The 17,675-nt window shown below is 41.1% G+C and overlaps 1 protein-coding gene across 3 annotated transcripts in view; it reads left to right on the plus strand.

The window, feature by feature from the left end:
• Positions 1-17,675, plus strand: part of EFL1 (elongation factor like GTPase 1) — a 183,045-nt gene that overhangs the window by 157,953 nt on the left and 7,417 nt on the right. The gene's annotated exons all lie outside the window — the stretch shown is intronic.

Genomic DNA, 17,675 nt, shown 5'->3' on the forward strand with positions numbered 1-17,675 from the left:
TTCTTTCACAACATATTTTCGCTAGAGTTGATATACTGCTGTTTTCATGTGAGTTCTGGTTACTGGCTTCAAATAAATGTTACCATTAAGACAAAATGTGGCAATAAATTCTGTCATATGAGAAATAATTTTCATTGGTCAATAAAATATTCTGTTGTTGATCAGCAAGCTTTTCTGGACAAAACTATAGGTCAGTAGTTATAAAGAAGTAATCAACATAGATTTGGATACTAGAAAGCAGAATAGGTTTGAATAATTCAAAGCCAGGATTGGTGGGCAGTGTTTTCAAGACCCTTTCCAAAGGAAAGGGAAATGGTATCTGTCTTTGGCACTTCAAAAAGAAATGGAGAGGTGAAAGTGATCCCTGTAAATAGGGACTAATGGAAGTGGTGAAACTTTTTTTTAAGAAACGAAATCAGTTCAGAGACATGTGCCACTTTATTCCCATCATACGGATTGTTGATCTTGAAGAAGAGGAAGCAGGGAAGGCTTTCAGTTTCAACTCTGTTTAATAAAAGTGAATAGTAAAAAAGCTCAGAAGACCCATTGAAGTAGCTAAAAACAGGTTCATGAGTAAGAACAGTCAGCCATTCTGCCCTTTCCATTTTAAAATAATGTTCAGGTTCAGTTTAGCTTTTCTGGTCACTTTTAAAAATCAGTTTACAAAGTGAGAAATTCAGACATTGATTTTAAAAAAGTCGGATGTTTATTATCTTCTGCTGAGTTGCTATTTTGTGACTTCACAAATAAGCACTCCCTAGTATACCTGAGATTTATTTCTTGGGGTGATAGTCTCAAATAGGTAGTAGTGTTAGTCTGTAACTAAATATATAACAATGAGGTAATATTATATGACAGTGGGTTGCTAACTATGGCCAGTAGAGCATTCTTTGTCAATGGAATGTTTGCCAATGGTCCAAAGAGAAATGATTGGTCACATGATGCTGGCTTCTCTTCCTTATTTCCAGCTTCTAAATTGTACTAAAAGATGCTTACAAAGACATTCATAATATATTTTATATGAACTATTATCCCCACAGAGGCCGTGTCCAGACTCAGGGGTTTTTTCGGGAAAAGTAGCCTTTTCCCGAAAAAACTTCCCCTGCGTCCAGACTCAAGCCACGTTCTTTCGAAATTATTTCGAAAGAACGCGGCTTTTCTTTCGATGGCGGTAAACCTCATTTCACGAGGAAGAACACCTTCTTTCGAAAGTTCCTCTTTCGAAAGAAGGCGTTCTTCAATGTAAAGAGGCCGTCTTCGAAAGAGAGCATCCAGACTCGCTGGGTGCTCTCTTTTGAAAAAGCGGATTTCTCTTTCGAAAGATCCGCCTGCAGTCTAGACGCGATCTTTCGAAAGAGGCTCTTTCGAAAGATGCTTTCGAAAGAGCCTCTTTCAAAGGAAGCCTGCAGTCTAGACATAGCCAGAGATAATATGTGATCACTGAGGGTGGAAAGGAAGAAGAGTCCATGCAGTCTCAACTTGAGAGAGCCACAGTATGAAAGTGTGGGAACACCTAACATAGTACGTTTAGGAGACTACTTTTCTTCTTTCTCAGTGATGATACCACACACCAGTATTACAAAATGTGGTGTGCCAAGTGCTAACTCTCAGCAGTAATATTGTAGGTTTCTCAGCCTCGTCTAGCATTGCACAATTTTTGCTCAGAATACAGGTTATACACTAAACTGTAGAGCAGAAAGAGGAAAGACTGAGAACTTAGTCTTCACGGAAAAGCAAAGAGAAAAGATTTAGGGAAATAACCGGGTAGAAAGAAAACCAAGTTGAAAACATGAAGAGGAAACGCAGAAAATTAATTAGAAAGGGAAAAGGAGACCTTAAAAAACAGTCCAGAAGGAAGGGAGAGAAAATGGACAGAGAACAGGTGAAATTCAGCAAGAGCTTTGGGGGCATAGGGCGTTACATTCAAATTCATTACAAATTAGGCTTTGTCTACACTTCTAAAATTAATATGTAGCCATGGCAGCACTTTCACTTTAAACCACCTTCACCAAAGGACTAGCTAACAGCTCTGGGAGCCTGTTTACCACTAATACTTTAGAGTGCTGTAACTGGCTCCATGGGAGATTCACATCCCTGAGCCAGAAAGTTGAAGCACAGTAAAGTGGCAACGTAGACTTAGCTTTAGAGCTCCAAATTAAAAAAAAAAAAAAAAAAAAGGAGGGGTAAGAACCACTGTGTTCAGTGTTTCTAAACCTGTTAGGAGGTGGCTTATCTCCAAAGCACCTCAACAACAAAGCTGTCCTGTTTCCACTATTATTACAGAGCAGGTAAATCAATTCAGAGAGTTGGGGAGAATGTTATTTCTAGATTGGAAATTACCAGATATCAAATTTTTCTTCAGAATTTCTTTAGGATTCATAACTGTCATGCTCCCACTAAATAAACCCATTTGTTTCTCAATAGGATGGAAAGGAAACATTCATGTGAGTATATGCACAGAGTTTCTGCCACTGAACCCTAGTTTCAGGAACCAATTGAACAAATTTCCAGTTATAAAAACGTAATTGCTGCTGTTATAAAAATGCGGGCCACTTTGTTTTGGATAACTACTCACTGGTATCATAGGCGCACTTTGAACTATCTAGCTGTCATGGGTATTTCTAGATTTGATTGAAATGATATCCTGATTTATTTGCCAAGGTAGAAGAAATATGTGGCTAGAGATGGGCGAATAACTGATTTTTGGGTTACTTGGCAGTTCTGAAAACTGGGGGAGGGGAGGAGAGGAATTGGTTTGCATTGAACTGAATCCAAACATCCCAACATTTTTCAGCAAATAAAAAAAGTCCCTCTTGGATCATATGAAACGTGTAATTGTTCCTGGGCATTTTCAAAGGGCTAGATTCACAAAACATCCAGAAGGGAAAAGTGGTGGGCAATGTGGCCTCCACTTGTAACTCTTAGCTCAATGGTTAGGGCACTCATTCAGGCTATGGGAGATGCAGGTTGAGATATCTGCTCTGCTTGATATATAACAGGGATTTGAACTCCTCCCTCCCAAGAAAGCACTGTAACTAACTACTGGGGCATGGAGTATTTCTAGGGCAGGTATCTCTCAATCTGTCCTGTTGAAGATAATTTACACATTCCAATCTGGGCTATGATTAGCTATTATTTTACTGTTTTAATTATTTCAAGGTAAATGTATTTCAAAAGTAAACTTGATTCCACGCAAATTTTTAGAGTAGTGTTAGATAAACATTAGAATAGTCTCCGCAACTTACTGTACTGTTCTAGGAGAAGTTAGAGAAAATAAGGATGAATGTGGGGAATGATAAATCGGAGGTGGGCAATAACCAGGCCATGGGTCAGACACGATTCATCAGGGTTAGCTACTGGCAGGCTGCAAGACGCTTTGTTTACCTGAGCGTCTGTAAGTACGGTTGCTCGTAGCTCCCAGTGATCACAGTTTGCAGTTCTTGGCCAATGGGTGTTGTAAGCAGCCGTACCTGCAGATGCTCAGGTAAACAGAGTATCTGATGGTACATCAGTAATTAGCCCTGACAAACAGCATCTGGCCCGAAGGCCAGTTATTGCCCACCTGTGTGTTTGGTATGGTGGATTCATCTTCATCTGAAGTCTTTCAGTCAAGACTATATGTTTTTAAAGTGTATTACTTAAACAGAAGTTATGGGCTTGATACAGAAATTGTGTGTGGTTCTTTGGCCTGTGTTATAGAGGTGATCTGACAAGGTAATATAACAGTCCTTTTGGCCTTAAAATCTATTAATCTGTAATCAGATTCAGCTCCAAATAAATTGTCATCTTGATAGTAATCCTGACAGTGAGAGTAAAATATAAATTAATACATAAATATTTAACTCTGTGAAAAATATTACCCTTCACCATCATCAAAAAAGCTGGGTTTTTTGCAAAACATTGGAGAAATACTGGCAAAACTTCGATTTTTATATAGAGGCTTCTACTTTCATACTTGCTACATAAGGGAGGCATTAATGGTCCATCTCCACAGATCCATTTGTGGACTAGTTCTAGGGTAACCAGATGTCCTGATTTTAAACGGACTGTCCTGGTATTTGTGGCTTTGTCTTAGATAAACATGTATTACTTTCCACCCCTTTCCCAATTTTTCACCATTGCTGTCTGGTCACCCTAAAGCACTTTTATTAGGGATGTTTTCTGAAATCTTGAAATATCATGTGTCTCCAAAAATAATGTTAATGTTTACCTCAGTTGACAGATATTCAAAACAGAGGAGGAACAAATCAGTGATTTTTTTTTAAACTTAAGAAAAAAAATCTCTGATATGCCTGGTCAGTTTGTAGAATCATAGAACTGTAAGGAACCTTGAGAGGTCACGAAGTCCAGTCCCTTGCACTCCTGGCAGAACCGAGCACCATCTATCGGGCCATGGTCCTCTAGCTGCTAGGCCATGGCGGCTCCCAGGGCCAGGGCTAGGGCTGGAGTACACTGCTTTTGCCGCAGCTGTTGGGAGAAGCGTATCCTCTGCATCTCCCCGCCAACCAGCACTAGGCAGGTGCAGTGTCTCCTCCTGGCCACAGAGGCACTGTTCCGTGGCTGGGAGGAAACCTTGCACCGCATGACCCCCTCCGCCCCTGCTGCACTGCAAAACACTCTTTTGTGGTAGGGAGGAGACCCCACCCTTGCCTGGCACTGGTTGGCTGAGGCGGGGCAGGATACACCTCTTCCCAACAGCTGTGGTGGGAGGGGAGGCACTGGATAGTGTGCCCCAGCCCCACCCCTAGAGCCACAGGCAGCAGCTCATGGCAAGGTGAGGGAGGGCAGGCAAGGCAATGAGGCCTCCAGGGACAGGGCTAGTACTGGAGGGCTCTGGAGGCTAAACTAGTAGTGGAGGGAATTATGGGGGCAGGGCTGGCACTGGGGGGCTCTGGGGACGGGGCTAATATTGAGTGCTGGCACTGGGGGGAGGGTCAGAGGGTTGGTTGCTGTGGGGCTCTGAAAACAGGAGGCTGGTATTGGGATGTCTGGTGGTGTGGGGGGCTCTAAGGGGTAGAGGGCTGGCATTGAGGGCTTTGATGGTGGGAAGCTGGTACTGGGAGGGTTGGGTGAAGGGAACTCTGGGGTCAGTGGCTGGCACTTTGGGCTAGTGGAGGAGTGGGGGGGCACTACGGGTTAGGGCGGGCTCTGGGAGTAGGCTTTTGGCGGCCTGGCAATGTTTTATTTGCAAGTCCATAATTTGCATAATGAATATGCAAATACATGTTACTGGTCTGCCAAACATTTGTAAATAGGTTTGTTGGTCCTTGGTATCAAAAAAGTTGGGAACCACTGATCTAGACCATCCCGGACAGGTGTTTGTCAAACCTGCTCTTAAAAATCTCCAATGATGGAGATTTCACAACTTCCCTAGACAATTTAGTCCAGTGCTTAACCACCCTGAAAGTCAGGAAGCTTTTCCTAATGTCCAACCTAAATCTCCTTTGCTGCAATTTAAGTCACATTGCTCCTTGTCCTATCATCAGAGGTCAAGGAGAATATTTTGTCTCCCTCTTCCTTGTAACAATTTTTAGGTACTTGTAAAATCTTATCATATTCCCTCTTATTCTGTTTTCCAGTCCAAACAAACCCAGTTCTTTCAGTCGTCCCTCATAAGTCATATTTTCTAAACTTTTAATTATTTTAGTTGCTCTTCTTTGGACCTTCTCCTATTTGTCCATCTTTCTTGAAATGTGGCACCCAAAACTGGACATAGAACTCCAGTTGAGGCCTAATCAGCATGGAGTAGAGTGGAAGAATTCCTTATTGTGTCTTGCTTACAACACTCTTGTTAATACATTCCAGAATGATGATTGCCTTTTTTGCAACAGTGTAGTTCAGAACATGCAAATATATGTATGTACTCTTGTCATTATGGAATTTACAAACAAAAGTCCCAGTTCCACCTTTGGATGCAAGTAACATAAACCCCAGACAAATGCATACTTTAGGCATATACTTTATTTTGCGCACACAAATGATCTCCTTGATTTCCTGGTGACTACTCCTATGTCAAAGTGCAGTGTCAGGGTCTACCACTACATACTATTATAATTAATACAAATCTGAGGAACTGGGCTGTTCTTCATTCTGGTCTTTAAACACAAGCAACTATATGCCCTACTTCAGTTACTGCAGTTTTGTGGTAGGGCAATTCCATAACTAAAGAACACATTTTAAAATTTAACTATCTTGCCAAGTTGGCTTTGAAACCTATACTGGTGAATTGCCAAACAATCTAATCATTTTCTGACAGCCATATAACCTGCCAAGGTTTTATGGTATCTTTTTTTTCCTTTCTTGCTGTGAGAATAGGTCAGCATGTTGCATGAAATAAAAATGATGGAATAAGTAAAGTCCAAGGAGTAGAAAAATATTATTTCTCACTGTTGCTACCACCGTCACTGGTGGTTATGGTGTGAAATCCTATCGAAAGTATCCATATGTTAACATAAGATTTGAGGCTGAAAGATGCTACACAAATTTAAATAATTATTCTTTTTAAATAATTTTCATTGCTTTCATTAAATACATTGATTTTTATTTTTAGGTACAAATCCCATAGGCTATTAGATCCTGATTTAGGTTTCTAACCACTTTTTCAGAGTATTAGTGATCAGTTACCTCAAGTTTTAGTTGTAACCAGAAGGCGCTGCATGATCTATGCAGATATTAACCCCAGTTGACCTTTAGGATAATTTTAGAAATTAAAAACTATATATCGGTCCTCTCTGAAAATATTAAAATGAAAATCCTCCAGCTACAGAATACTCCAGAAAGTCACTTTTGTTCTTAGGTTGGGGGAGGAGTATGTCATAAAAATGTAAACTTTTTCCATAAACTGTTTGGTGGGAGAGTTGCAATCTTTTGAAATCTCCAGCCATTGAAAAAGAATTGAGTATCATGGCTCAAAATACTGCTTTCGTCTGCAGAGGCTCTTGGAAGTTGGTTCTAGAATTGAAATAAATGGTCTTTGCTATCCAGTTTCTAACTTTTGTCAATGTTTTCAATTGTATTCTGTCAAACCTATGTAATTTCCAATTGTGCTTTTGATGGAAAATAGTTTGAGTAGATAGCAGAAATAAAATTATATACATTTTCCAAGGTAATCACTGAAGTCAGCAATCTGTTTGTACAATTTCTTCCTTCAGATACCTATATGAAAGTAATGTAATAGATTTGAAAAACAAATGTTGTATAGTATGTAATTCTTTGGTTCATAACTTGTATAGTGCACGTTCTGGCACAGAGACATCTCTTTGCTTCATGTCTCTTTGGTGAGGAGACAGGTAGGTATTCTTTGCCGGCTGTATGATTTAAACTATTTACCTTTCCCTTTCTGGTTCATTTACCACTGCAGAGGGGCATCTGAGGAAATGAAATTCTCCGGTAGCCTCCTAGTTCCTGTGGCAAGGCTCTGGAATATTTCTCATGGTCTCTATATTTCTCCTGGAACAGTTCGTGTCAGAGTTTCCTGCCCTATTCTCCACAGCTGTTTGCAGACTTTTATGAGCCAGACCTAAAGGGGAATCTTTCTTTCTATGTGATACTTTCTTAGAGCTCTCAGTCCTTGCTCTTTGTCTTTGATCCTCTGCCAGAAACCCTGTCTCTGATCTGCTGACCAGACACCTCAATTTTAGTCTATTAAGAACACGGCATTTATATTTTATAGTGATGGGTACTATTTAAAAGACAAAGATCTCTCTCCCCTCCTTAGTTTCCTGAATTGGAAGTTCACTGTCTGGCATCTGATGGAGACATATCCTACAGTGTCTCAGTGATGGATATTGTTTCTGCCTTATCCACATCTGAAACCACCACTTATCAGTCCAAGAGTGGTTCTGCATGGCTGCTATTGCCTAGCCATACAGGTAAATTAGTAGGTCATAGTCCTTCTTTGTGTCAGCAATTTATGGATATTCTCCATGTGTCAGAGGAAAAACCTCAATCATTAAAATGAGGAGCAGGGGGGCAGAGGATGTAGGGACTACAAGATCTGAGTGAGGACACTTGGCTAAGAGGTTACATGCTGCATGTAAAAGTTAGTGATGTATTTTTTCTGACTTCTGAGTTTTTCTCTTACTTCTCTTAAAAAAGAGCAGAATATATTCATTTAAGCATTTTTAATTTTAAACATAATGGTCAGCTATCAGCTTGACATTGCCCATCTTCAAGTTTGATATAGACACAGTCACTGTTCCCTGTTAGATGAGTGCTTGGGCAACCACCCTGGGGAGATTCAAATGCTGCCCTGCTGATTAGCAGAGCACACACAGCCTACTGGTGGTGCACATCCCCACATGCCTCAGTGCATATGACAACATTTATTCTGCACATGGATGGAAAAACAGAGGGGACATTGGATACAGTTAATTTACAACTTGTATCCTAAGAAACATGCATACTGTTTCTCATGCATACAAAGCTCCTAATTTCACATAGTGGGTCTTGCGCTTCTGGGTAGTAGTACACTGAGTATTATCTTTCTCCCTCTAGCCTTTGGATTTCTGGGGCCCGAAGAGGCTGTTTTCTAGGAAATGCTCTCTCTGCCCCTCGCCTCTGTACCTACACTGTTCCTTACTGGTACTTGACAGCATCTCTTCAGTTCCTGCTCTCCAGTAGCACATCTTCCTCCCACCACTCAGCACACCACTAAATTGACAAAAGGGGATTTGATTGGCTCCAGATTTGGTCCTTGATAGGTTTGATTGAGAAACCTGGAACCAAACTTTTTTTTACTTGTTCTAGTATGTTTTTGATTGACTTCAGGTGTCTTAATTAGCCTGGAATAGACTTTGATTACTACAGAAACAGGGACTTGTTTAAACTGCACTAAGCTACCTGCTTTCTGTTACTTTCTTGTAGCCATCTTGGCCTGACTCCATCGCAATATATGTTCTCAAGCAAATGCCTTTTAAATTGTTTTCCATGCTTTGTGCTGGTCCAAAGTTATTTTTGGAAAGAAAAGTCCATTCTTTTTTTGAGTTGTGCATGAAGAGGTAATATTTTCCAAATATGTTCTGATTGGGATGTTTGTCCCTGTATATCTTATTAAAATGGCTGACAATAAAAGAAGTCAGGTTTGAAGTTTCTATAGTCCTCATCAGACTAAAACAAAAATGAATCCACAATTGAAGAAAATTGGTTTCAGCAGCTTTAAAATTGTATATCTTTAACCTTAGTAGTTCTTTATGTTCTCATTAAACTATTTCTGTTTTGGCTTTGAAGGATCTCCTTAGTTAAAGGTGCACTACAGTTTCGGACTTTTTAAAAGGGAAGGAACTCCAAACAGAATTATTTGATCCAAAAAGCTAGTGTTAATGCAGTTTTAAGGATGAAAAATATAGCACTCAAGTCATATAGAATCCAAAGGTTAAAGTTTACTGTAATATTAATTCAAACTTTTTTGGCTGGGAATAAAACTGGATAACTGCTGCCAAATAATAACTGCCCTAGTGTATGAATTAGATATATCATTGTTTTTAGGGCCATTCATCAAATACCATGTTGAGGAAAGTGGAACATAAATAGAATAAAGTAAAATTTGTGTTTGTATGCCACTGAGACAAAAGAAATATTTTCATTACTATTGGAGATTTTTCCATTCCAAATTTACTCTATGCTCAGAGTGAGGAAACAAGAATAAAACACTGCACTATATTCTGGCTACAAATGTGGAGGATCTGACTCCACCTCTTTGCCACTTATCCTAATCCCCAACCAGATGTTTTGTGCAAGACCCCAGAATCCAAGATCTTTAATGACTGTGATCAAGTAGTCATTCATCTTTTCCTTGAATTCCTTTCAGAGAGTAGTATGCTTCAGCATCTTAAGGGCTAAGCTTTGTGATAAGAACATAAGAACAGCCATACTGGGTCAGACCAAAGGTCCATCTAGCTCAGTAGCCTGTCTGCCGACAGTGGCCAGCACCCGGTGCCCCAGAGAGGGTGGACCAAAGACAATGATCAAGCGATTTGTCTCCTGCCATCCCTCTCCAGCCTCTGACAAACAGAGGCCAGGGACACCATTTCTATCCCATGACTAATAGCCTTTTATGGACCTAACCTTCATGAAATTATCTAGCTTCTCTTTAAACTCTGCTATAGTCCTAGCCTTCACAGCCTCCTCTGGCAAGGAGTTCCACAGGTTGACTACACGCTGTGTGAAAAAGAACTTTCTTTTATTAGTTTTAAACCTGCTACCCATTAATTTCATTTGGTGTCCTCTAGTTCTTCTGTTATGGGAACTAATAAATAACTTTTCTTTATCTGCCCTCTCATTCATATGTGATGATGAAATATGTTCTGTTTTCTGCTATAGGTTGATCCTCTCTAGTCTGGAACCCTCAGTACTTGACCGGTTCCGAACAATACAGTTTTCTGGACCACAGGAAGTCAATATTGTCTAGCAGCATTACCAATACTTCCACTGCTTACTGTGGTGTTAGAGGACATTTAGGGGTAAATTAGAGCTAAAAAACAGCACAGAACACTAAAAGCTAGGGCTGGTGGCTGTAAACAAACTTTAAGGCACTGCAGGACAGTTGGCCACACCTATGAAAAGTGGATATCCGGCTAACTAAATTCTGGACAAGAGAGTTCTGGATTAGAAAGGTTCAACCTGTGTTGAGTTTAATAGCATTTATCTTTTCCTTTCATCCCCATCTAACACCTGTTATTACAGACTGAGGCTATGTCTAGACTGCAAGCCTCTTTCGAAAGAGGCTCTTTCGAAAGATACTTTCGAAAGAGCCGCTTTCGAAAGAGCGCGTCTAGACTGCATGCGGAATTTCGAAAAAGCAAGCCGCTTTTTCGAAAGAAAGCACCCAGTGAGTCTGGATGCTCTCTTTCTAAAAAGCCTGTTTGCTGTCAAGAACGCCTTCTTTCGAAAGAGCACTTTCGAAAGAAGGTGTTCTTCCTCGTGGAATTAGGTTTACCACCGTCGAAAGAAAAGCCGCATTCTTTCGATTTAATTTCGAAAGAACTTGGCTGCAGTCTAGACGCAGGCGAAGTTTTTTCGAAAAAAGGCTACTTTTTTCGAAAAACCCCCTGAGTCTGGACACAGCCTAATAGACTAAGATCAGAAGAGGCCATCATGATCATCTGGTAACGTGCACATTGCAGGCCACAGAACCTCACCCATGCTCTCCTCTAATAGACCCTTGAACTCTGGCTAAGCTAATGAAGTCTTCAAATTGTGGCTTAAAGACTTCAAGTTACATATCATTCACCTTTTCCCCCAATTTAAACCCTAGAGTTTCTGACAATCTGAGGATCTGGGGGAAAATTCCTTCGTGCGCCCAAATTAGGGATGTAAAAGGTTAACTGGTTACATAGCCTTACCAGCATGTTTACTCGGAAACCAGTTAACAAGAGGGCTAGGCCAGGTGGGAGCAGCCCTCTGTCCATCATGGCCCAGCTGGCAGGAGTTTGTCCACGGTGGGCTTGGCAGGGCTTGAGCAGCCCCACCCATGGAGGGCCAGGTTGGAGGACTGCAAGGGCCCCGTGAGTATTTATATCCCCATCCCAAATTATGGTGGTCAATTGCATGTGTGCAAGAGCCACCAGCCATACCTCTGGGAAAGAATTCTCTATAATAACTCAGAGCCCTCCCCATCTACCAGACGAGACTAGTGAGAGGGAACCCAGAGGGACACCAGCCACATGACACACACACCCTGGGCTGGGCCAAACGCCCTCTGACCCAGAACCAACATCTCCTTGTCCCTGTTTCACCCCTTTCTGCCCTCTCTCTGCCCCTGTTCCACCCTTGGCCTGCCTCTTCTCTGCTCCTGGTTCACCTTCCTGGTTCAGCCGAAGCAGCCCGGGAAATAGCCAGTAAGTGCAAAGGGGGTGTGGATCCTGGCTGCTGGCCCTCTGGCCCCACTAGTCCCTCCCTGCCCACACCTTTAGGGCTCGTAACCTCTCGTGCCACCCCACACTTCTCCCTCCCATCTAGTATCCCATCACTGACAGTTGGAGAGATTTTCTGTTAATGTTGGTTTCGGTCATAATTAGATTAGCTGTTTCCAATAGAAATTTCATTCTTAAAGTTTCAAAAATGACAGTGTGCATTCGATGTCCCAATAATCTCAATTTTGATGTAGGGGAGAGTGGGGGGGTTGGTAACTCTGGAATCATTCACAGAAGTTAGGGATCGGAAAAGATCCGTGAGCTCATCCTATCCATTTCCCTGCAAATGTAGAATTGTTCTTTTCAGTACGTTTTCTAGGACTGTGTCCAGTCCAGTCTTTATTTCCAGTCTGTAGTCCATGAGGGATTTGATAACACCTGGGTTCTCCCTACATAATCATAGCTAGGAATGTTATTCTGTGTATCAGAGAAACAGGGCTCACTTTGCTAGTCATATAGGGATCAGCCACTCATCAGCAAACAACTTGTCAATTCCTTTTCTGCTTGGAAATCTGTTCCCCACTACGCACTGTTGGGAGTTGCAAAATATTGAGCCAGAATGCTCCACAGCACTACGGGGACAAGTAAGACCTTGTAGGGCAAGAAGAGAGCCTTACTTTTGGATAGAAACTACCATTGTTTAATAGTACATATACAGAAAGAAGATATCTCATACTAGAGGATGGAAGACATAACAAGATCTAGTGTCTGGAGGCTGAAGTTTAAAAATTCAGACCGAAAATAAGATATACTGGCATTAGAAAAAGTTCAGAAAAGGGCATCTAAAATGATTAGGGGTTTGGAATGGGTCCCATATGAAGAGAGATTAAAGAGACTAGAACTTTTCAGCTTAGAAAAGAAGAGACTAAGAGGGGAAATGATAGAGGTCTATAAAATCATGAGTGGTGTGGAGAAAGTGAATAAGGAAAAGTTATTTACTTCCCATAATACAAGAACTATGGGCCACCAATTGGAATTAATGGACAGCAGGTTTAAAAGAAATAAAAGGAAGTTCTTCATACAGCGCACAGTCAACCTGTGAAACTCCTTGCCTGAGGAGGTTATGAAGGCTAGGACTATAACAGGGTTTTAAAAAGAGCTAGATAAATTCATGGAGGTTAAGTCCATTAATGGACTTACTGGCTATTAGCCATGGCTATAATGTCTATTAGCAATGGCTATAATATTAATGGCTATTAGCCAGGATGGGTAAGGAATGGTGTCTCTAGCCTCTGTTTGTCGGAGGGTGGAGATGGATGGCAGGAGAGAGATCGCTTGATCATTACCTGATCATTATTGGTTGACTCCCTTTGGGGCACCTAGCATTGGCCACTGTCAGCAGACAGGATACTGGGCTGGATGGACCTTTGGTCTGACCCAGTATGGCTGTTCTTCTGTTCTAAGATTCAAAATTTTAACAAGCTAATTAACTGTTGAAACAGCTTACCAAAAATGTGGCAAATAGTCCACAACATGGAGTCTTTAACTCGAGGTTGGATGCCTTTCTAAAAGGTTAAATGCTGGCACCACTGAAATCAGTACCAAAGTTTTACTGAAACCAGGGTTACACTTGCATTCTAAGTTAGTCGTGAGTTATTGAGATGACTAAAAGCTTTGCTGAGGGAAATTCTATAGCCTTTGTTAAATAGGAGTTCAGACTATATGATTATAATGCTCCTTTTTGGCCATGACACGTGTGGGATCCTGGGGACATTAAGAGAGTCATAGAGTTTAAGGCCCAGATGCGTCAGGTTCATATAATTTTTGGCGATGTCCAGAATGAACCCAAGTCCTGTCCCCCACACATGCATACCTGCCTAAGCCTCTGGAAGCGAGTTTGGGTATGAGAAGGGTCTTGGGGTATAGGCTATGGGCTAGTGCAGGAGATTAGGGGGCTGGACTGAGGATGAGTTTGGAGTGCAGCATACAGGCCGCCCCGGGGCTGGAGCGGGGGGACAGAGGAAGACTCTTCCCGTTCTTCTCCCTGCCAGCAGCAGTGAGCTCTGGGTGAGGGACCCCAGTCCATCCCTGGCATGACACTCACCCAAGCCCCCCATGGCTGCTGCTCAGGAGGTCCAGCTGAGATACCTCCCTACCCCCCCTCCCCCCTCCAAAATTGGAGTTGCCTGCTGGATGGAAGCCGTAGGTCAAACAGTCACCCCAGCATGCCCCCAGCACCACTCCCTTGTTGCTGACAGCGGCCAGCAAGGACAGAAGGGACTGCTCTTGCTGCTGGTGATCTAACTGTAAAGTAAGTTGCACTTGCTGTAAAGCAAGTCCCTGGTCAAGCAGATCCAGATTTCTACCATTCTCATGCAGCATGCGCCAATTTGCAGACCACTGGACTGGGACCCAGGTGACCTGGGTTCTGTTCCTGCCTCTGAACTGCTCTATAACATTGGGCAAGTCACTTCCCATCTCTGTGTCTTTGTTCCCCCTCTCACTTTTGTCTTGGCTAATTAGACTGTCAGATCTTTGAGTTAGGGAATGTCTCTTACCATGTGTTGGTATAGTGCCTCTCACAAGAGGGCCTAGAGGTGCTCTTGGAATATGCATAAATCCTCTCACAAAACCAGGCTAATATAATTCAGGTATTATTAGAATTGGAATGAATCCTTTTGAATATCTATACAATTTATAGACTGTATTTATATGTGAACATGTTATATACCTGTTTGCAGGATTTAAGAAACCTTCTGTGCTCAATATCAATTAAAATTTTCAGGAGTTAGTTAATTATTAGAGGTAGGTATAGGAGCTGCATCTGTGTCTGAGTGAATGTATTCGCTTGGGGTATGTCTACACTTGCACTGTAGTTCAAACTAGGGATGCAAATGTAGGCATTTGAAATAGTAAATGAAGCCAGGATTTAAATATCCCGCGTTTCATTAGCATAATCTCAGCCGTGCGCTGTTTCGGAACCCAGCTGTTTCAAAAGGAAGAAGTTATTCCACTAATGTGAACAAAAGTTTTATGCCTGGATGCCTCTTCTGTTGATGAAAGAATGGATGCTATGGATTTCACATGCATATCTAGCTCCCAGCTAAAGTAGACTGTATAGAAATAAGCTCCAGGAAACAGTAACCACATAGTAGAAGCAGCTAACAATAGGTTACAAAAAGGCCTGGCTAGCCTGGACATGTAAGATAATATCATAGTAAATTATAGCAAAGAAGATTCAACTAGAAAGACTTTACTGAAATTCAGGAAACAAATTCTGCATTTGCTCTGAGAAGCCACCAAACCAGCCACAGTGTGCAGAGCTCTTGTGAGAGGCATAAAAGGATCAAACTTTACATTGTCTGGGAAATATTCCTGACTCAGTAGAGTGAAGGCAAGTGCCCAGGAGAAAGATCATCTGTCTCCAAGTCACAGTCAGCCAATGGACCACAGCAGATGAATGTACCAGGTGGTGACCATCATGATCCATATTCTCTTCGCATGGTGCAGGAAGACATAAGGATGAAACATTTCCCTATGATACTGCAAAGGAGTTGCCATCAGTTTGCTTTCATTGGGGAACTGTCAGAACACTGGGCATAGGTTCCATGGGAGTGCTGAGCAAGATTTTGGCTCTTGAATTATTGTTTGCATATTTGGGGGGCACATAGGAAAAACCCCTTGGTGTCTATGCAGCTGAAATAGATTTTTTTTTGTCTAACTAAACCCCTAAATGATTCATTATGTTCTCAATGGAACAATCCTTTTAGGATAATCTTAGCTGCTTAAGAGAAAGCAGTTAATGTTGATCTTGGAGGGAAAAAAGACATCCACACATGTTATTTATTCTATGCTCCAAGTCATTTTTACTTAAAATTCCCTTTAAGTTTCCAAATACTTTTTGTTGCAGGGCAAAACTTCAGAATATAAAAGAGTAACTTATAATAAATTTTAAAAAGAGACATGCCAAACTATACTGCACATACATATTAAATATGACAGCTTAACATAGCTTTTTGCAACAGAAAATAGTGTTAGACTCGCAGACAAAAACCTCTGAAAAACAGAATTAGGGTTGAGAGTATACTGCCTTAAAACAATTAAATGTTACAGTTAAGAAAAAAATCAGGAAATTCAGTTAATCTAACAACCTTTACTCTGCCCCATTTTCTATGTCCATCCTCTCTACTCAGGGACTGAAAATACAGACAAAAGAGGCTACAAGAAACTTATGTAAGCCAAGTTATTCATACTGTAATTTTAATATTATCTACAAGACACTGCTCCAAGGCACTATATATAAAATATGGAAATAATTAAACATTGTAATTGTAAATGTAAACTCCATTTAATTTTTTTTCAGACTGTGTGATTATGCTTTTCCTGCCATCATGGAATAAATGTTTATGACAGAATAGTAAAAAATACAGGAGCATATTTTAAAATGTCATTAGAAGAGATTCAATTTGACAGAATTACAAAAACAATAATTTTCTTTTCCTTATGCAATTAAAAGGTATATCTACACAGCAACATTATTTCAAAATAACTAGTGTTATTTCAAATAACTTAGTCCATGTCTACACAGCAGACAGTTATTTTGAAATAATGTTGAAATACTGTCAAGCAGGAGGACTTCTTACTCTGATTCCTGGACCCTCCTTGCACGAGGAGTAAGGGAAGTCGGAGGAAGAGTGCTCTATTTTGAAATAAAAAACAGGACTATGTAGCACTTTAAAGACTAACAAGATGGTTTATTAGGTGATGAGCTTTCGTGGGCCAGACCCACTTCCTCAGATCAAATAGTGGAAGAAAATTGTCACAACCATATATACAAAAGGATACAATTAAAAAAAATGAACACATATGAAAAGGACAAATCAAATTTCAGAACAGAAGGGAGATGGGGGGGGGGATAAATGTCTGTGAGTTAATGATATTAGAGGTGATAATTGTCTTATCTTTGTAATGGGTAAGAGAATTAATGAACTGTCATTCATGCTTAAATTCGACACTTTACACCTAAGCTTAAACAAAGACTGATGGGTGCTTGAGAATAACCCAACAAAGTATCTAAACATTTCCCAATTAAATTAGATCTATGTAATGAGGTTTGTAATAGGCTCTATGGAGTGCTCTGTCATATCTCCTCCTTGGTCAGAGGAGGCTTTCCTAGAAGCAGACTGCATGCGTGTGTGTGTGTGTGTCAGAGAGGCAGACTTACTGTGTGTGTGTGTGTGTGAGAGAGAATCTTCTTGCTGTGATGGGGAAGCATCAGAGAAGTGGGGCTGATAGCAGTGTCTTCTGGAAGTGGCCAGATTCTGAATTATTCTAATTATGACGGTTCTCCTCCTTCCCATGCTTTATGAAAATTGGCTTATGAATATAAATATGCTAAACGTGGAGATGCTTTGGACAAAATACCTTATGTAACCTATCAATTTTAATGTTACCGTCTGCTGATTCTGTATATCCTGATTTGGTGCATGTATCATTCTTGTATGAGAAGTTAGAACTACAAAGTATGAGACTGCTTATACAGGTTGGATCTCCCTGGTCTGGCAACCTTGGGACCTGACTGGTCCTGGATGAGGGATTTTGCTGGACATGAGGAGCTTATTTCTGGTCCCTCTGCTGCTGGCCTTACCCCCTGCTCTGCAACCCCACTGGGCTTCTGAGTTTTCCCATCAGCCTAGTTGGGTCATACGCCCAGCTTCCTGTCTCCCCTTTGATTTCCCTGCAGACCAGCTGAGCATAGGGTTGCCAGATGGTTTAACCAAAAATGCCGAATTTCCCACCACCCCCCCCCCCCCCAAAAAAAAA

Source organism: Pelodiscus sinensis, chromosome 14, assembly GCF_052426305.1.
Source record: "Pelodiscus sinensis isolate ZL-2025 chromosome 14, ASM5242630v1, whole genome shotgun sequence".
Lineage (NCBI taxonomy): Eukaryota > Metazoa > Chordata > Testudines > Trionychidae > Pelodiscus > Pelodiscus sinensis.